This window comes from Dipteris shenzhenensis, chromosome 2 (genome assembly GCF_047967505.1).
Source record: "Dipteris shenzhenensis isolate YYH24624 ecotype China chromosome 2, Dip_SZ_1.0, whole genome shotgun sequence".
Taxonomy (NCBI): Eukaryota; Viridiplantae; Streptophyta; class Polypodiopsida; order Gleicheniales; family Dipteridaceae; genus Dipteris; species Dipteris shenzhenensis.
The window spans coordinates 28,884,207-28,905,716 of record NC_141597.1 but is presented as its reverse complement, the minus strand read 5'-3'; the positions used below and the strand labels follow the sequence as shown (position 1 = coordinate 28,905,716).

Sequence of the window (21,510 nt, the reverse complement as noted above, 5' to 3'; positions counted from 1 at the left end):
TCCAGAGGTTCTGATCTGGAGAGTGGTGAGCCTATACAAGTCCGTCAGAGGGAGAGTTTGTGTCCCAGGAGGCCTATCAGACTAGGTTGAGAGCACGATCAAAGTAAAGCAGGGATGCCCTCCCGCTTAGCCCTCCGCTCAGCCTCTCCATCCCCATCCTCTCTCTCCCGCTAGCCTCTCCACCTCAGCCTCACTCACCCACCTCAGCCTCCCTCATCCGCTCAGCTATAGGCCATCTTCTCCCGGTCATATTGATGCCCTCTGGGCCTTGGTATGTGCCATGTAGCTTTAGTTATTGGCATTTAGGTCACCTAGTACTTTTAGTATCTTATGACACCTAGTACTATTGGTACCACTAGGACACTAGGTCCTAGGGTTCTCTTTTATAGTACTTTGTACTTTCATTTTCACTCTAGTTGATGTGACGGCTTCCACTCCTTGGTCCACTCTTTGCATCCTTTTGCTTCTATGAGCCTACAGTGGTATCACAGCACTTCCTTCCCGGACCTGCTCCCTACTCCTAGCTTCCTGCTCCCACACTTCAGCTTCATCGTCAAGCGTTTGCTACCGAACGTCCCACACAACTCCGACGCGACTTGATGTCCGTACAATTCCGTACAGTCATACGGATTTCCATACTGCGCATCAGCTCGTCAGCACAATCGTACGGATTTTTCATACTGCGCATCAGAATCTGTCCGTACAGTTCCGTACTGCCGTCCGTTCAATCCATACTTCTGCGTCAGATTTGACCATACAATTCTGTCCGTACAGTCGTACGGATTTCCATACAGTTCCATCAGATTTGGCCGTACAGCTCCGTCCGTACTATTTTGTACTTATAGGATTCATTTGCAGGCTCAACTGTGCATTATTCAGCCATTGTTTGGCTTCGATTTTTGAAGCAAACATTACAGACATTGTAGTAAATCTGCAACTTTTTTGTGACATTTGGGGCTTTTGCATTTGGGCTATGACTTTGCAGGCAGATTGCACGATACTTTCAGATTTGCAGTGAAATTGGCAAGAAATTACAGGCCATTTGATCACATTTGCAAATTACAGCTTAATTTGGGGCTTTTCCAGATTTGGACAGCAAGTCCTATTTTTTTGCAGTTGCAAGCCTTGAGACTATCTTTTGGGTCACTTCGTCAGTGCATTAACTTGTCCTAATTGCAATGGTTGGCAACAATCATGATTTATTTGGCATTCTTCGTGAAGATGATAAGTTGGATGGCACCAACTATCTGATGTGGTTTTATCTCATGAAACTGTGAGGGAAAGAGAGAAGGTGGAACGTTAGGAGAGGGAGACACAAGAAGTGTGGGTGTGTAAAAAAAGTGTTGAGCCACACCACAAACTCAAAGGTTTTATTAGGATTAGGGATTCACCCTATGACTGTCTTAAGGGTCATAACTTTTAAAGGGTGGCAATGTGCCTTTACCCCAACAACCTCCCACCTAAAGGCCAATGTGCCTAAAGGGGAGAAAAGAATAAAAATTACAGCAATATACAGTTACTGTATACAAGACCATAAAATAAGAATGGTCTCATCCTAATCACATGATGTGGCGACAATGTGCAAACCGCTTTGTAGGCAAGCTCTTAGTGAGCAAATCTGCAGGATTATCATCAATATGCACCTTCACAAGCTCAAGCCGCTTGTCTTCCAGTACCTCCCTGATGAAATGGTATTTCACATCTATGTGCTTGGTCTTCTGATGAAAGACCGGATTCTTTGCCAACATGATAGCACTCTGACTATCACAATGCAAAACTGGCATATCTCTTGTAATGCCCAAATCTCCCACCAGCCGAGTAAGCCATATTGCTTCCTTGCAAGCCTCAGTGGCTGCAACATATTCAGCTTCAGTGGTTGACAGTGCAATGCATTTCTGCAACCGAGACACCCATGATATAGCACCTCCTGCAAATGTAAAAATATAACCGGTAGTAGACTTCCGGTTATCTGCATTCCCTGCATAGTCTGAATCTGTAAAACCATGCACCAATGCATCCTGCCTACCATAGCATATGCACAAGTCTTTGGTACCCTTGAGATACCTCAAGACGCCTTTCACTGCTTCCCAGTGCCGCTTGCCTGGATTTGCCATATACCTGCTGATGACTCCCACCGCAAAAGCAATATCCGGACGAGTAGCAACCATGGCATACATCAAAGAACCAACTGCAGATGCATACGGAACCTTGGCCATCTCAGCCTTATCATCATCTGATCTGGGGCTGTCCTTACTGCTGAGTTTTAAATGAGGAGGCAACGGGGTACTAATAGACTTCCCCCCCTCCATTTTAAACCTCTGCAGTACTTTGTCAATGTACTCCTTCTGTGACAGAAACAAAAGTCCCTTGGACCTGTCACGAATAATCCGCATACCAAGAATATGGTTTGCATCACCCAAGTCTTTCATGTCAAAAGACTTATGCAGTTGCTTCTTCAAAGCACTAATCTCCTGCTGAGATTTGCTGGCAATCAGCATGTCATCCACATATAGAATGAGTAGCATCAAACTGCCATCCTTTGCCCGTTTGGTGTACAAGCAGTGATCGGTCTCACACCTATGATACCCTTGGGACTGCATGAAGGCATCAAACTTCTTGTACCATTCTCTTGGCGCCTGCTTGAGTCCATACAAGCTCCTCTTGAGCTTACACACAAGCTGCTCTTTCCCTTTAACAACATATCCCTCTGGCCGACTCATGTAGATCTCATCATGGAGATCTCCGTGAAGAAAAGCAGTCTTCACATCCATCTGACATAAATCCATGTCCTCATGAGCAACAAGAGCTAACACTGCTCTCAAAGTAGTCATCTTGACTACAGGGGAAAAGATCTCATCAAAGTCAATGCCCTTCTCCTGCTTAAATCCCTTGGCAACCAATCTGGCCTTATACCTCGGTAAAGCATTTGAATCCACTTTGACTTTGTAAACCCACTTGCACGGCAAAACCTTTCTGCCTGCAAGTAGCTGCACCAAGTCCCATGAATCATTTTGAAGTAGGGAGTCCATTTCTGACTGCATGGCTTTCTCCCACTTCCTTTTCTCTGTTCTTCCCATAGCTTCCCTGAAGCTGGAAGGCTCACCACAATCTGTCAGCATGATAAAATCAGCCACATTATTGGCTCCTGGAACAAACCTGTCAGGAGGCCGTTGTACACGGGTGCTCCTCCTAACAAAATGTTCCGAATTAGGCTGCTGTCTAGCCTGTTCGTCATGCATGACGGGTGGCTGTACCACCATATTTGGCTGTTCTACAGCGCCATTTGCTGGCATATCCAGTGGTGCATCATTGGCAAAATTGTCTGGCTGATTTTCAGCCTGTATACCCTCTTGAACAGGGTTATTTACAGCAGCCTGCTGCTACATATTAATGGGCATTCTTTGCTGTCCGACATCATCATAGACAACCCTCCTGTATTCCGCAGGTTGCACGGGTTCTCTGTGTACACAATCCTCTTTAAAGATGACGTCATTGCTGCGTATAATCTTCCGTTTGACAGGATCCCATAACCGGTACCCCATTCACCTTCGTCATTGTAACCCATGAAGATGCATCTGAAAGACTTTGGCTCCAGTTTGGTGCGCAGTTCTTTGCATACATGAGCAAAGCACTCGCAGCCAAACACACGTAAGTGCTTATATGAAGGTGGCTTGCCAGACCACACCTCCTCTGGCACTTTCAACTCCAAAGCCTTGTTCGGCGACCTGTTAATTAGGTGAACTGCTGTTTGCACGGCTTCTGCCCAAAAGCCATGGGGCAATGCAGCATAAGACAACATACATCGAACTTTCTCCTGATTCGATTCATCCGCTCACTCACACCATTTTGAGATGCATTATGAGGGGCTGTGAGTTCCTGTTTAATGCCCTTAGCTTCGCATAACTGTACAAAAGCATGTGACACATACTCACCCCCATTATCGGATCTGAGGCATTTCAGCCTACGTCCTGTCCGATTCTCAACCTGAGCGACAAACTTCTTGAAAGCATCTAAGGCATCGCTCTTATGCTTCAAGAAATAGACCCACACTTTGCGTGTGGCATCATCAATAAAAGTAATGAAATACTTTGCACCCCCTAGTGATAGCTGTGGCATCTCACACAAATCAGTGAGCACTATCAGTGAGCACTAGATCAAGCGGTGCTCTATTCTGGGGAGTTCTCCTCTTATGAGGAGTCATAGAATGCTTTCCAAAAATGCAATGATCACAAGTAGGCAAATCTGAAAATGAAAGAGACGGCAGATAACCCAAACGTGACAATTCTTGCATTCCTTTAACGGACATGTGTCCCAACCGGCTATGCCACAATGAAACCTTTGGCAGCTCGGTTATGGCAACAACATGATTACCTACACTGGAAACATAAAGAGGGTACAAGGTATCACTCTTATAACCCTCAGCCACTACAACCTGGCCATCAGTAATTACCCATTTGGAATCCCCAAATGTGGTGTGATAACCACTGTCATCCAACAAGCCAGTGCTACAGTAAAAGCATTCAATATCCTTTTTGCCACGGGAATAACTGCGGGATTTGGACTTGCCAGCAGATCTCCCCTTCTGCTGAGTCCTACCTCTTTCCTGTACCTGCAAAGCATTGGAAGACTTGCTGCCCATATTATTCTTCCTGCTCATCTCCTCCATAAGGAGAGAGCTCTCCACATCAGCATACATAAGAGTGACATTTGAATTTGACAGGGTGGTCTTGAAAGTGTCCCAACTCTCAGGGAGGGTACACAACAAGAAAGTAGCCTTGAACTCCTCATCAAGGTTCAATCCCTGTGCGATAAGCTGTGTAAAGATGGCATTGAACTCACTCAAGTGTGAGGTCATAGCTGTACCTTCCTTCATGCGAAGGTCGACAAGCTTCTTCAACCAATAAACCTTACTGGCTGAACTCTTTTGGGCATACAACTCTTCTAGCCTCTGCCATAGGCCATAAGAGGTCTTTTCTACCTGAACATTGAACACAAGAGAATCAGTGAGAGTAAGCATGATAGCCACCCTTGCGGACAAATGAAGCTCCTCCCACTCATCATCTGCCATCCCAGATGACTTGACACCCTTCACCCTTATGGGCTTAGAAATCTTCTTTAGCAGAAGTACATTCAAACACTGTTCTGCCCATAATGCATAATTGTGTGCCTCTTCCAATTTCTTTATGTTCAGTATTGAGGATTCACTTCCCCCTGATGCCATATATGATAAGGAAAGTGCCTGACTCCCTGTAAGTCAAAAAATGACTAAATAAAATTCTGATTTCTCAGAAAACCTGCTCTATCAAGAGCCAGGAGCACTCACAATAGTGCTGTTTTTTACTGTCAAAAAACCTGCAGCAAAACAGAAAATTTTCCCTCCAGTCACTGTACCTTTTGACACACTGTACCGTGCTCAAATAGGCATAAAACAGTAACTACAGAATGCTGCAGCTGTTCCACAAGTGCTTTACAAGTGCATCATCATCTGACGAAACACAAAACACTGATGTCCTGATCACTTCTCCCACCTCAAATGAGGTATTGCACTGATTTTATATGCATAAACCACTTGTCATACACTGTTTTGTCCACTAAAAAAGGCTCCAAACACCTCAGCCTGTCACAAACCTGCAACAAAGTATGGGACAAATCCCAAACAATCACCCTTCTGCCAAGGGGATAAAAGGCATCTGAAGTTCTCAAACAGTAACTCAAGTGCTCACAAGCAAAATCTGGGCAAAAGCCCCTTGATTTGACACCTGTACCAAGTGAAAAACACCTCAACACTGAGGTAGCATACAAAATACAGCGCTCTCCTGGCACTTTCACCTGACAAAGTAATGCATAAACTGCCTGTGTGCACAGTGGCAACACAAATCCCAACGTACAAACACCGAAAAAGAAGATCTTTTGAGCACTATCAACGATGGACAGTTAGGGACCGAGTAAACTCGATGCGCCCTGGCCAAGCGTGGCTCAACTGAGATTTTCTAAGTGCCGTACACAAAATGTGACCTGCAAAGAAATGTCACTGATACACTGCGAAAAACGAGACCAATGTGGGCACCCTGGCTCCACACTGCCCCAAGGCATACACTGCATTCACTGTCAGGCAAAAGCCCTATGAAATTGTCACCCGAAAACTGAGATTTGCACTCAGCAAAAGCATAAAAGCCCTCTGCAAAATCAAGGCATCTGACCTTCCCGAAAAATGACTGTGCAACCACCACACACTGTGGCACTAGTCACCTCAAGCACGAGGGACACGAGTGTACTTGCTGTACCTCAAACACACAGTTTTAGAACTGAAAAAATTCCAGGAATGCATCAAGAAAAAAAAACCTCGTTGTACTTCTGTACCTGCGTGTACTTGCAAGTATCACGCAAAAGGGCAGAGTGCTCTCACTCTTTTCCTTCTTCCCCAAAACAAAATCTGTGCCTGCTGTACCTTCTGTACCTACGCAGGGTACCTGCTGTACCCTATACCTGCGAGGGCACGGATCCCCAAAAAAAATCGTCGAAATTCTGGCTGAGGGTACAACCGGTACGGCTGCCTGTACGTGCACGCGTCCGTACAGCCGGTACGGCTTCCGTACAGCCGGTACGGCTAGCTGTACGGCTGGTCGCGGCTGCTTCCTTGCAGCCGGTCGACTGGCTGCGCGCAGCCGGTGCTGCGCGCGCTGGCTGCGGCCGCAGGGTAGTGGGTAGCAGCTAGCAGCAGCTAGCTGCTGCTGCAGCTATGGGTGCTCGCGCACCTGCTGCGCGCGACGGGTGCCCTGGCTTGCTGCTGCCCTGCTTGCTGCTGCCGCGCCCTGCTCGCTGTTGAGGGCACGAGGCCCGAGGGGAGAGGAAGGGGTAGAGGGAGGGGTAGACCGGAGTGAGAGAGTGGCTCTGATACCACTTGTGAGGGAAAGAGAGGAGGTGGAACGTTAGGAGAGGGAGACACAAGAAGTGTGGGTGTGTAAAAAAAGTGTTGAGCCACACCACAAACTCAAAGGTTTTATTAGGATTAGGGATTCACCCTATGACTGTCTTAAGACAGTCATAGGGGTCATAACTTTTAAAGGGTGGCAATGTGCCTTTACCCCAATAGAAACATATTCTTGTTGCAAGACATTTTTGGAACATTGTTTCTGGGATTGATTTGAGGCCAGCCAATGCTACAGTGGCTGCCCTTAATGCTGGTCCCTCTGCAGAGGGGACTCCTCCTGATGCTTTATCCTCTAGCACTCCCGTTGCTGCTCCTCCAACTCAGGAACAAACAAGATGGGATGCAAGAGATGCAAATGCACATTCCTGTATTGCTTTAGTCCTTTGATCAGTTAGTCACTTTGCTTTTGCAGGAAGAGCAAAGTCGTGCTAATAGGCAAGCTACTATTCCTAATCATGCATTTGCTTCACAGCAGCAAGAAAAAGGCAAGGCTTCTAAGCCTATGGGCAAGCCTAAATATGCGCCTAACAGTGGCAATTCCTCCAATATATCCCAAAATATAGCAGATAAGTGAGAGAAGAAAAGATGCAACTATTCTTGCAAGCCAGGTCATGAAATTTCAGAATGCAGGAAGCACATTGCTTCGGAGAAGAAGAAAGCAAGATTGACAATAAATGCCTCACATGCAATTGAATCCCATGAGCCAGCAGATGCCTCACATGCAATGCTCTCCAAGGTGATTGGGCATGGGCTGTCCATTGCTCCTTTGATCCCTCCAAAGTTGATGCATTCTTTACTGCTAATGATGCTCAGTCTTGGTAATTTGATAGTGGTGCTTCCAAGCACATCACCTCTTGCAGATAGTTGTTTCATTCCTTAGCTAATGCACCTCGTGGGAGGACTGTCACATGTGCTAATCATGCTTCATATGCTATAAAAGGAATTGGAGATGTGCAGCTCAAATCCATTTCAAGCCATCTTGTCACTTTGACAAATGTTCTTTTTGTGCCTGGAATTGAAGTCAACTTGATTTCAATTTTAGCAATTGCCACTTCAGGTTTCAGAGTGATATTTGATGGATACAGATGCTTAGTATATGATCTTCGTGATGACAATGCCATAGTTCTCACTGGCACTTTGCAAAAGGGGCTTTATCACCTTGATTATCACTCAGCTGCACTTTCTATTGAAGCATTTGCTATTTCAGGTTCACAACTTGCTGAAACTCATCTTTGGCATGAGAGAAAGGGTCATCTCAATTATAGAGCTCTTGCCAAGTTACATTCACAGAGCATGTACCTTAAACTCACACAGTTTCCAAACATGTGTGTTAGGGTTTTTCTTTTGGGTAAGATGCATCGGTTTCCTTTTCAAAAGAATTGTCCAAAATTCTCACAAAGGAAATTGCAGCTAGTGCACAGTGATATCTGTGGCCCAATGAGAACAAATGCCATTGGAGGGTAACAAATATTTCATGAATCTAATTGATGACTTCACAAGATATTGCTGGGTATATGCTTTAAAAGCCAAATCTGAAGTGTTCTCATGCTTTCAGAGGTGGCTGAATATGGTTGAGAATGAATCACGATGCAAGCTTGTCACCCTCAACACAGATAGGGGGGGAGAGTATATGTCAAAGGAGTTTGATGCATTTTTGTCTTCACGGGGCATTGTTCACTCATGCACTACTCCTTACACTCCTCAGCATAATCCTGTTCTTGAAAGGAAGAACACGTCCACTATGGAGATGGCCAGATGCATGCTTAAGACCAAGTCCTTGCCCAATAAATTTTGGCTTGATGCAGTGATGTGTGCCAACTATGCGCTGATTAGATCACCTACAAGGTCATTGAGGACGGTTACACCTTATGAAGCATGGAAAGACAGGAAGCCTTCACTTTCACACATGAGAGTTTTTGAATCTCTTGCAAATGTCCATGTACCATCTCAGCTGAGACATAAGCTTGATGATAAGGCAATCAAATGCATATTTATTCGTTACAGCCAAGAGAGCAGAGGGTATCGGTTGTACCAACCATATACTGGGAAGATTATTGTCAATAGAGATGTAACCTTTGCTGAACATTCAGCTTCTCCTCTTGTGGACTGCAAAGCTAAGCTAGAAGTTGACATGTTTGATGCCTTTGACTCCTGGTTACCTCTTCTTCCCTCAGGGGGGGACTTTGACCAGCAACATGAGCCTCCTGTTTAGAATAGCCCCACAGAGCCCACTCTTTATGTCCGTGGGAGTGGATCTGATTTTTTAGTGCTGATTTTATATGTGGATGACATGCTAATCACGGGCCCTGATACTCAGCATATTGCAGCTTTCAAGGCTGATTTGCAGCAAGCTTTTGAAATGTCAGACATGGGACAAATGCACTATTATTTGGGCATTCAGTTTGCTCATGTTGAGGGGGGTATTATGATGTCACACAGTCCAAGTATATTGCATAGCTCCTTGATCGTTTTCAGTTTGAGGATTGCAAGCCAATCTCTACTCCAGTGGACCCTAGCTTCAAATTTTCAGCTCATGATGGGAGCCCACCAGGTGATATCACTCTTTACCAGCAGGCAATGAAGAGAGTCTTCACATATCTCAGAGGCACTCAGGATTTAGCCCTCTTCTATGGTGATCAGGGTTCACTTACCATGCATGCTTACATGGATAGTGACTGGGCAGATTGTTCCGACACCAGAGTGTCACATACCGGCAAATGTTTTTTGCTTGGCAGTTCATGTATCTCTTGGCTCAGCAAGAAGCAACCAACAGTTGCCACATCCAGCTGTGAGGCTGAGTACAGGGCAGCCTTCATCACTACAGTAGAGTGTGTCTGGCTTCGACAATTACTTACAGATCTTGGTATTCGCTAGACATCCTCCACTATGGTCTACACTGACAGCCAGATTGCTTTGGCCATTGCGCGTAATCCAGTGTTTCATGCACGTACCAAGCACATTGAAGTTCACTATCATTATGTTCGAGAGCGGTTGTCAGTAGGAGACATAGAGTTGTCCTACCTTCCCACAGAGAACAACATAGCAGATATGTTTACAAAGGCACTTCCTCGTCCCAAGTTCGAAGTCTTTCAACAGGCTTTACACTTGGTTCCCTTTGTTACATGATCTAGCATACCTTGTACATTCATAGGTGGCTATATCCTTTTGGATGAGCATGTGCCACCATGACCAGAAAATACCAGGTATTCTGAGACGATTCCAGAATACTTCAGCCCATGCCATGGCGGGGGGTTTGTAGGCCATCTTCTCCCGGTCGTATTGATGCCCTCTGGGCCCTGGTATGTGCCATGTAGCTTTAGTTATTGGCACTTAGGTCACCTAGTACTTTTAGTGTCTTATGACACCTAATACTAGTGGTACCACTAGGACACTAGGTCCTAGGGTTCTCTTTTATAGTACTTTGTACTTTCATTTTCATTCTAGTTGATGTGACGGCTTCCACTCCTTGCTCCACTCTTTGCATCCTTTTGCTTCCGTGAGCCTACATCAGCCACCAGCAAGCTGCCGCCAACAGCAGTGCCGCCACAACAGTAGCTAGCAGTCACTGCCTCCAGAAGTCACTGTCCGCCTCAGCAAGGGACACGTAACCCCAGGGTTTGGGCTGAGCCCCAAAACCCAACCTTGGGGGTTAGTTAAAGCAAGGGGGACCTGAATACATGCAGGCCACTATGGATGGGGATGCCAAGACACTTGTGTCCTTCCCCAAGATCAAGACACTTGTCTCGACCCCGAAAAAAGCACTATATACCTCCGTTGCAGCTCTCCCCTCGCCTTCCCCCCTATGTGTTTGCAAAGACACCGTCCCCATATGCAAAGAACTATCTACAGTAGAAGAGAATGTAGAAGAGAATGGTAAGCATGATAGACCCACAAGAGCATATTTGTTACTTACAGCAGGAAATCCGAGGGTTCAAGCTCAAACTTGCAGCTTTAGAGAGGAAAACAGATGCATGGGAAGCACAAGGAAAACATGAAATTATTCATGAGGTACTGCAGATACACAATACAGCAGCACCCACACCACAGATGGTGACTAAAGTCCAAGACCTGGTCACAAGTCAGCTCCAATCAGTAAAACAGGAAATCACACAAACACTGGACACTAAAGTTAACACATCGGATGTGTATGAAGAAGTACAAGAACAGGAAAAGAGGGTGGTTAATACACGACTCGTATGCATAGGGGGGCTACCAGAGGGCTGGTTTGAAGGAACTCAAAAGGAAAAAGTAGAAAATATCATGGAAAGAACCCCACAACTAGAATGGGATGCTGAAGACGTAACAGTTGTCTTACAAGAGGGGAGACAAGCCAAAGTATGTGTCACAGGGACGTGGTGGTCATGGTGAAGTGTCTAAACTGACTGTCACTAAATTTAGCCTAGGGTACCAGGCTAGGGGCCTTAGTTAATGCCCAAAAGGTACCTATGATTTCATGTGCAATAAGTGCAACTCTTGGTGCTATTAGAGTGGTTCCAATTTCTAAGGCCATTGGTTTGGTTCAGTGGGGTCATTCTTTAAAAACTGACCCCCTAGAGATCCTACAAACTAGGGTCATTGGTTACATTGCATTAGGGTCATGGTGTGCCATTTGACCCCCTAGGGGCATTAAAATCCCATGCCTCATTTTGTACATGTGTCTGCATGTGGCTTCTCTGCTTGCCTTGTGGCCCCTAGGTGTCACCCCTGGAAGCCCCTAGAACCCTTCCTTGCTGATTTGAGACTTCTCCCCTACTAGAGCAGCTTCATTCTCTAGATGGCAAATTTCTGCAGCTCTCCTCTTGCTGGCTGAAGTGGAATTTCAAGCTTTCTTTGCGACAGTTCTTCTCCCCTTGGTGCCCTCTGTTGTTGGCATGCTTCTTGGACCTGGAAGCCTTCATTCTAGGCCACTTTTGAAGCTTTTCCAGACTTTCTTCGCGACAGAAGTTCTTCTTTCCTACCTCTGAAGCCATATTCTTGGGCGCCTTTCTTCCTACTCCTGCCTGGTGCAAGGCGCTCTGAAAACGGGGGTGTTTGTGGGCTGAAAACTCCATTCTTGTGGATGCATTCATGGCTGATTTGCTACAGCTTGCTGGACGCTCTCTTTTCTAATCTTTTCTGGTGCTAGAAGACACTCATAGGCAGCTCCCTCCTACCAGAGTTTGCTGCCTGCTTTTCATCCTACTTCTGGAGCTGTTTCGGGCTGAAACAGGCTCTTTCTATTGGTTGAATTCTCATCTTCCCTTTCTACTCTTTGCTACAGCCATTCCTATTGAGTTCCCGCTAGGTTGGATGCCCTGCCGTTGGCCCAAGAGAGGATTGGGGCACTCGTTGTGATACTCTCTTCCTGGGGATGCAGTGGCTAGCCTTGGGCTCAATAATGGCTTGGTTATGTGTGAATGCATTGCTTGGCATGCTGTCAGATTGGTCTATTTGTGATTATGCATGACTACTGAAAGTAACCAAAGGAATAGCACTGGGAGTTGGTCACTAGCACAGCCACAGGTTGGAGTTGGTTGCACCTGCGGGTGAGCTCTTAAAGGGAGTCCCTTTGTGTTTTTGAGCTAACCAGTAATTAAATAAATACCGCAAGGGGCACCAAGTGTTGGGGCCAACAGGTGTCACTCTTCATGCCTCTGAGTAGGGGCTTCTAGCCTCCCTTTGTTAAATGGTTCAATGATGCTATACAGTGAAGTTTTATGCTCTGAGATTTGTTTGTGGACAATGGCAATATTTTGAGTTGGCTATTTTTTTCAGTTTTGTGAGATAGTAGAGACAGTTACACCGCCCTTTGTGATCTAAGGCCGGTTACAGTGGTTCCATTGCCGGGACCCTCATCAAATCATCCAGAGGAGTCCCTGGGCAGCTTGAGTAGAGAAAGCAGTTGCTGATTTTGGTACAGCCATCCATTGCTTTTGGATATGGAGCATATTAGGCTCGGTTATGATGCACACTCAAAGTCCGAGCCAGAGCCACAGATAAGGGGAGCACACCCCGGAATAAGAGTGCAAGATGCAGCCCATGAAGGGCAGAATGTTCAAGTTTATGCATTGGGGCAGCCAGCTCCACAAGTGCAAAATCATGTGGGTACAGTTGCATTGGGTGTTGACGCAAGTGTACAGGCAAATGCTATGGCAGTAATGCAAACACAGATGGCTTCTGTGTTGCAAGTTTTTGCTGAGATTGTGCATAATCCAGCTTTGATGCCGAGGGCAGAGGCACAACTCATTCAGGGTCCACAGATGCATGTGGGACAGCCACTAGCAGAGCCACCGACACCCGTGGTACAACCACTATTAGAGCCACTGACGCCAATGGTACAGCCACTTGCATTGCCACAGAGGCAGGGACCAAATGGGAATGAGCATGGTAGCAATGCTCAAAATGTGCAGCAAGGGCAGCAAGCCCAACCACAGTATGTGGTTCAGCCTACACTCTTTGGAGAAGGAACCATATTTCAGGCCAAGACCTTACAGCCAGCCCCCAATTCTTTGTATGCTGATGTGGGGATACAACCTAGATTGCAGGGAGGCAGCCCCATGATGTCACTTACTCAGCCAGTACCACCTATGCCTCCAAACCCAACTGTGGGGGGTGTTCTTCAAGCTCCAGAAGGACCCCAAGGACAGCAGCCTCTTTATTTGCAGCCCCCTGGCTATGATCAGTTGGAGCCCAGGCTCAAGATGAAGGATTACAAGGAAGGGGGGGCAGCAGTGAAGTTTGAGACCTTCAATGGTCATGCAGATAGGATGAAGGCTCTTACTTTCTTGCAGCAATTTGACTTGGCTTTTGCTGGAGTATATTTGGCTTTAAGCAAACTCACCTCTATGACAACATACAAGCTACTACAGCTCATGCCTTGGATACACTTATGCAAATCATTTATGGCATATGCAAAAAGCCCTCTCTTGGTGGTCAAGGAACTTGAGTATTTTATGGAAGGCCAAGTTGCCTCTCAAACAAAGATTATCTCTTTGGCATTGCATTACTGGAACATTGCCAGTTGGAACTACTTTGATTAAGAGGAGGATAGATACTGCCACAGCTACATGTTTATGATGCTAGGCACATGCAGAGACGGTACCACACTTATTATGGTTTTGTCGATGCTCCAGGCTCTTGACTCAAAAGATCTCCAGGTTTTTATGCCTTAGATTCCCAAATAACAGGTTTGGGAAATTTTTTTGGCTTTTTGGCAGATGTCCTAATCCATTGAGACCCTATTCTCTACTCCTTCACTGGATTAGATATTGGGCTCTATGGACCTTCTAGACTGAACATAATATGGCATACATGCATAAACACTTCAATTAGCCCTATGAATTCTTCAGAGCTTCCTTAAGGCAATCCGTTTATGATGCCTGTAAGGAAGGTGATCTAGACAAGTCCTATATGGAGATAGTTTCTATGTGTTTTTGATTTGGCCTCTCCGCTTTTATGAGACTCTTTGTACAATATTAATCTTATAATATAAGCCCCAAGAATTACCAAAAAAAAAGTGTGCGTGCGTGCGTGCGTGCGTGCACGTGTGTGTGTGTCCCTTGGAGTTCGCCCTCACATCCCATGGGATGTGCACAGATCATGCTAAGGTTGATGCACGCTGGTACCTGGGTTCAAACGCAAGCTTGATCGAATCGCATTTTCCACTTACCATCTCCTTTCAAGCGGGAAGGACATAGGACAACAACTCCATTCGAGCAGTTGGCACCAAGTCTGTCAAGATCTCACTGCCATCAGGTGAACTTTGCATTCTTTGTAATGTCCTACATGCACTGCAACTCACAAAAAAATTATGTATGTGAATGCTCTCAACTCTCATGGCTTGGAAGTTCACTTCAAAGATGGCCACTGCATGCTCATCTACAAGGATACACTCTAGGCTGGCGGTACCCGGTGTAATGGTCTATACTTTCTCAATATTACAACTACCTACCCCTCCACCCCATCACGTGCATTTGCTGCTATTGCAAAGGCCCACAATGTTTGGCCACGTCAACTCCAATGAATTAGAGACCATGGTGACACATACAACAAAGGTACCGACCTCCATCTCTATGCGGGCTGTGTCTATGGAAAGAACCACAAGAAGCCTTTCTCTCGCCAAAGGAGTCATCGCGCAACTACTCTACTCGAATTAGTTCTCACAGATGTTTGCAGACCTATTCAAATCTCCTCTCTCGGCCAATCCAGCTATTATACTACATTCATTGATGATCACTCCCGTTTCACATTCATCTACTTTGTCAAAAGCAAGGATGAAGTCTTCTCTCGGTTCAAAGAATTTAAGGCTATGATCGAAAACCAAACAGGATGCAAAATAAAGCGCCTCAAATCCGACAACAGCGGCAACTATAGGAGCCATAGCATTCGAAGCTTTATGTCGAGGCCGGCATTCATCGAGAATATACAATCACCCACACTCCTAAACAGAAGGGCGTAGCAGAAAACAAGGACACGGTGATCGTGGAAAAGTCTAGATGCATGATCCATCATGAAGCCTTGCCCAAATTCTTGTGGGCAGAAGCGGCCTCCATGGCGGTTTACCTCCTCAACCGGATCCCCATGGCCTCGATCGACATCTCCACTCCCTATCAACTTTGGCATGGGCGTCAGCCATGTGTCTCACACCTCCATGTTTTCGGATGCAAGGTGTTCGTCCATGTACCCGCCAATCAGCGCCAAAAATTAGATGCACATGGCGAAGCAGGCCTCTTTGTGGGCTATGCAACACAAGGTTATGGCCACAAAATTTACAAACCGACCACATGCACTACGATGTACTCCTGAAACGTACCTTTTGTGCAAGATGCTACCCCTCCTCCTGCCTCTTCACCAGATGCTGCCCCACTGCCCTCTTTGCTGGAACCACCCCCCTCTTGCCACATGCCCATACTCTCTCTTCCATCTGTTGCACCTGTAGCCCCGCTCCCTCTTGTCCCAACAAGTCTCTCGGTGCCACCTGGGACAATCCAGCCACACCCTCCACTTTCCCCTATTTCTCCACCTGTCCCATCTCCTGCAACAACAGCCCTGTTGACACCCGTGCCTTCCATGTTTGAAATCAGTGAGAGATTTGGATCTCCCCCACGAGTCAACTGCCACCACACATATGCCTTCTCCCATGCCTCAATCTCCACCACCCCTCCGTCGGTCTTCCTGCGAACGTCACCCTCCTCGCTTCTATGAGAGAAGCTTCCAAGTTCACACCTCCACTCCCCATGAACCAAACACCTTCCATGAAGCTCAGGCATTCGCACAATGGTCGCAATGGGAACACACCATGGGCACTGAACTCTTATCCCCACTTCTTGGGCAAGTACAAAACAACACTGCACTTTCATCCACCAAAGCAGAATACATTCCCCTATGTCAAGCTGCTATAGAGCACGTTTGGTTGAGTGCTCCAGTGACAAAATTTGGCATACAGTTCACTGATACCATCCTCTACAACGACAATCAAGGGTGTATCTATCTCGGTAAAAACCAATGCAAGCATAAACATACAAAACACGTTGACATACAATTCCATTATGTCCGTGAGCTCGTTCAGCGCGGGGCATTGCACGTCCAATACTGCCCTACTTATGAGCAGCTTGCTCAATGTAGAAAGGCTATTCTGTACCCTTTGGAAGATTGGTAAAGGCTATTCTCAATGTAGAAAGGCTATTTTGCACCCTTTGGAAGATTGGCCTCCGGGATTGTATAGGCTATTCTGCACCGTTTGGAAGATTGGTCTCTGCTGTTATTTAGAAACACTATTCACATACAGCCTCTCAGAGCTCCTAAGTGGAAAAACTTTCCTCTTCTTTCTGCCCTTTGCTCCTCAGAACCCTGCACCACACCCTTATGGAGGTCTCTGTGGTCTGCCTTTAAGCAAATAAAAAGCTTCATTTTGTTTACAGGAAAGGGTGCTTTTATGGCTCTTAATGTCTACTAATGGGTCTACTAATTCAAAAAATTCAATAACTTTGCACTTGAGCATCAGATTTGCATCAAAATTTTTACACCTGGTTTGTAATTTTCTATTTCAATTGTCTCGGCATGGGGAAATCGCATTTGGATTAACAAAACTTAAAATATTTGCACCATTCTTTGGAAAAATTAATTGTTCATCCAATTAACTGATTAGCCTAAATTAAAACCCCCTAATCTAATCTAATTAATCTAATCTTAACTAACCCTCCCTTCCCCCCACCTCGCCGCCCTCCGCTCAGCTCACCCTACCCGTCCCCCTCGCCTACCCCCTTCCCACAACTGTTCCCTCTCCTCCGCCTCGCCCTGCCCCCCTGCCCTCTCATGCCTCCTCTTAGCCCACCCTACAAACTAATAGCCTTCCTAAAATTCCAGGACGAACAGAGGATGCAATACCTTGGATAAATGCCCAAGGGAAGCCCCTCATCTAGTGTTGCATAAAGCCTTTTGTGAACGGCTCTCCATTGACGGAAATTTTGCCATCATGAATAACCTCAGCTTTCTTTGGCAAGCTAGGGACAACATCCACTGTGGAAGAGGACGAGGCCATGGCTGCTTTGGGGTGGTGGGTATGGGAGATGCGTTTCTCAGTTTGGGAATCATTCGTGAGCTCAGGAAAGTGGCAAAGATAATTGTGAAAGCAAGAGTACAAGACTTCGTACAAGAGGAAAGGCTCCTCCATGAATTCGAGGGGGATCTCTTAGACCTGGAGGCAGAGGGAGAGTTCTACGATTGATGAGCTTCCGTTCTACTTTCGTCACTCAATCTATGATTCTACGAACCTCCTAGCTTCTGTGTTTCTGTCAACTAGGGGTCCTGTAGCTACTTCCCTAGATCATCATCCGCCATCAATCTTCACTTTTTGCTTGACAAAATCCTCTCCCATCGCTATTTTTTTGGCTCCATCCTGCATGAAGCTCAACAAGCCAGAAATAAGAGTAGATCTTGTAGCTGCCATGCTCAAGAGGAGCATCGATTCAAGCTCTTCCCCTCGCTCTGCGCCCAGCGGCCTCCATCAATTGCTCCCTCACCACTTCTCTCGAGGTTTTGAAGCTCCTCTCTAAACTACTTACACAACACTGCCTTCTCCTGCTCCGTTTGTAAGGGATTCACCGCCTTAATTCAGGTACCAGTAAGCTTAGGTTAATTGGCCCTCAATCCAACACTCTCCCCCGGCCCACCCTCTAATGGTATTTTTCACCAACTGGGGGTCCCTATTGGCTCTTGATTCAATTTGGGTCTCATTGATCTTCAAGGACAAGTCGATGACTGATGAAGATTTAGTTAGAGCCAGCTGGTTATTCAAAAAAGGCCTTCAATGCTGGGGTCAACTATGGGATCAACGAAACCTCAGGTGGAAGTGCTGGCAAGAAATAAGGAGAAAGTACTCTCTCACTAACAATCAGTGGCACTTAGTCAATGATAGAATCGCACTCTGGCAAGGAGATACTCAATGGACTCTCAACTAGTCTACAAAAAAGAATTCAGTTGGGTAGGTTGTTCCCAATTTTTCCCCATACCTATGCCAACCTCCTCTATTGACGAAGTTTATAAGGAACTAAACAAAGGTGGAAGTTTGGTGACATTGCTACCACTTGGAAGAATCGTTTTGAGGCCATCTGGGACAAACACTCCAGAGAAAATCTCAACTCTGCTCCGGATGATTCTCCATATGGCCGTCTAGACAAATAGCAGAAGTCTGAAAATTCGGAAGGGTGATGGGTGCTGCAAACGATGCCCAGGAGTTCGAGAGGACGTTTTTCACCTTTTCATGGCCTGTCCTCATGCAAGGAAGTTTGGAAGCTTGTACACATGGCTACGGGGGAACCGTTAAATTGGAAGGCAATTCTAATAGGGGCTGCCAAAACTAAGAAAGACGTGTGGCACCCGATAAGGGCACAGGCTGTCTGGCTCATATGGATCCCCTTCTTGATGCGCACGGGCCTGGCCACATTGAGCATGCGCATACAGATATAGGTACTGTACCTGGCCCAAGCCGCATGGATCCTATAAAATGCACGTCTTCAATGAGTCCAGCTGAACGTTGTAAAGGCTCAGTAAACCTGATGGTGGTGAAGGATGAAGAGGCCTGAGTGCCTGTTATCTTTTGAACTCTGCAAGTCACCTTAAGTGAATCTCTTTTTGATTCAAGTGAATGTAATCTGAGTATGTAAATAATACATAAACCTCTTTTATGCACAAAGATACGCGGAATGGATTTTAAGCTTCCAACTTATTCATCTCTGATTATCGCGGCTGCAGGAACGTGAGCCGAGTTGTTTGTATATACTTCTTGTTTTGGGTTGTGCTGGATCTACTAAGATTTTGGGCTTCGGAGGATTAGACTTGCTGTTATGCTGTTCTTCAAATTGCTTGATCATGAGCTATGACATAAGGTAATAGTTGGCAGTATATGCTTGGAGCTTGGGAAAATAAAGGCTACTCTTTTGCGGTGGGAAGCACTAAAAATTACAGCAGATACAGTGATAGAGAAGAGGTGCAAGCAGGGAGTCATTCCATGGGATATAAGATCCGAGAGTCCACCCAGCCAAATGCTTGCAGACTTGTTCACAAAGGCATTTGACAAAGACCGTTTCATCTTCCTATGTACATGAATTGGTCTCAACTCTATCCCCTGCACTCTGAATTGAGGGGGATTGTGTGTCAGCATTTACTCATCCACTCCAAAGGTTCGGGAGATCTGAGGAGCCCTCAAACAGATAGTCATAAGTGGCGACTGGTGGGTTTGTTAGACCCACTATTTCTTGGCTTTGTATTCACGTTCTTGGTTTGTATGTCTCTTTGATTATATATTCAGAAATGAGTGCCTTCATTCTGCACTCACCTTCCTGCATTCAGTAGCTTTTTGTCCGATTCATTTAATGCTTTCTTCATTGCACACGTCAAGATTCACATGCAATTAATTATTCAGCTTTGTGACACTCTTATAGATCCGTATGATCAACTTGCCAACAGTAGTTAGGAATAAAGAAAAGATAAGAGGGCTAAAACAGGGTAAAAAGAACGGGTAGAATGTACAGATGAACAGCTCCTTTGATCATAAGCTTTGACCATAATGATCCTATGTTTTTTGGGTGTTGTATGTGGTAGGGTCGGTGCTCCAGACATGGATAGCAAAAACAACAATACCCAGTGCATGCTTGGATATTGACTCAAGGCCCTTATAATTGTCCTTTTAACAACCTTTTGGGATGATAGCACGCTTGATCCATTTTCAATTGCCGTCACTCCTTGTGGGAATCTATCTAAAAAGCTATGAAAAGAAAGGTCAAAGTTAGACAAGAGAAATAAGAAGTCTAAGGACACACGTGCTGTGATTATATTATAGGCACCTAAAGAATAAGACGATACAGCCAAGCAGAAAAGACAGCATTAGACATAGACAAAATGCTTTCCTCAATACGTGTATTAAGCAAAAAAAGGACTTGGGAGAAAGTGTCACGAGTACTATAAGAAATAGAATGCCTTTTGAAGAATGAACAGGTAAAGCTATGTCAAAGACCCGAGTAGTTCACCATGAAATGTCAATCAACAACAGCTCCTACTAATAAGCAGGTTGGGAATACTAAGGTAAAACTCTTGGAAAAGAAGCCAAGGGCAAAGCCACACTCTATATTCCCTGCGCATGCTCATTACCATCAAAAGCATTGCCTATACACCCTTCACCACGGTGTATTTATACAGAACTAACTGAAGCATATTTTTCTCTTGCTCAAAACATTAGCAATATAAAGGGGAGAAACTGCCTCTGCGCAGCACATATCAATAGAAAAAAAGTTTTAACCTCATTCGAATGAATTATATTTTAATTGTTGTAATTCATTGGAGAAGAAGCGGAGTGGCAAACCTGTACGTAGCCTATTGGATATCTCAAACGTATGCAAACGATCTGTTGGACCTGATCGGAAGAGGTTGCTTGCTGAGGGGAGACTTAAGTACAAGTCACCTCGCTGCCGTCTTTTGAAAAGTGCCAGATCTCAAACGTTCCAAGACCAGAGTCACGGCGCTTTTCTGTACTTCTAGATGTGAAAGAGAGGATGTTCGTGAGAGATTCACAATCTTTGTTGGAATTGGACCGATTCAACTGGGAAAATTCTACGGCGAAAACTCGAATTTTTGTTGTGCCCCGGGCATATTAGGATACGCGAACCAATAATAAGTCACTTGATGTTGATGAAGGGACAGGCGAACGATTGCTGGAGGCGAGGCATTGGGGAGAAGGAAGTTGAATTATAAATCGATTGAGCTCTCTCTGGCTGACGAAAGTCTGATGCCAAATCCGCTTTTGGAAATGCCCAAAAACCACCTTTCACACAAATCCGCTTTCTGCTACTATTCAATTAATATATTTGTTTAGGCCTACAGATTCTCACGTTTACTTTCGAATTTCTCCTCAATAATCTATTATTGTCCTACTAAAATATTTCTTTACTCTTTTTTTAAACTTTTTTCCCCTTTCTTCCCTTTTTCTCCTATTAAAACATTTTTAGAAAATTATATCCTTGCACATCTCTCTCTCTCTCTCTCTCTCTCTCTCTCTCTAGTGATTTATGATTCTCTCCTACTTGAGAGCACTCATAAAGGTATGT

The 21,510-nt window shown here is 45.4% G+C and overlaps 1 protein-coding gene across 6 annotated transcripts in view; it reads right to left on the bottom strand.

Annotated features, from left to right (window-relative positions):
* LOC147904585 (putative WD repeat-containing protein C2A9.03) overlaps positions 1–21,231 on the bottom strand; it is a 49,005-nt gene extending 27,774 nt beyond the window's left edge. Inside the window, exons 1-2 of one of the 6 annotated variants that reach the window (XM_087387381.1) lie at positions 20,769–21,231; positions 20,105–20,174 (exon numbers count right to left, since the gene is read on the bottom strand). The gene's annotated coding sequence lies outside the window, so the exon portion shown is untranslated. The remainder of the gene's footprint in view (positions 1–20,104; positions 20,175–20,768) is intronic. The other 5 variants (XM_087387386.1, XM_087387394.1, XM_087387401.1 and 2 more) reach the window with 5 other exon arrangements.
* Between the last annotated feature and the right edge of the window lie 279 nt (positions 21,232–21,510).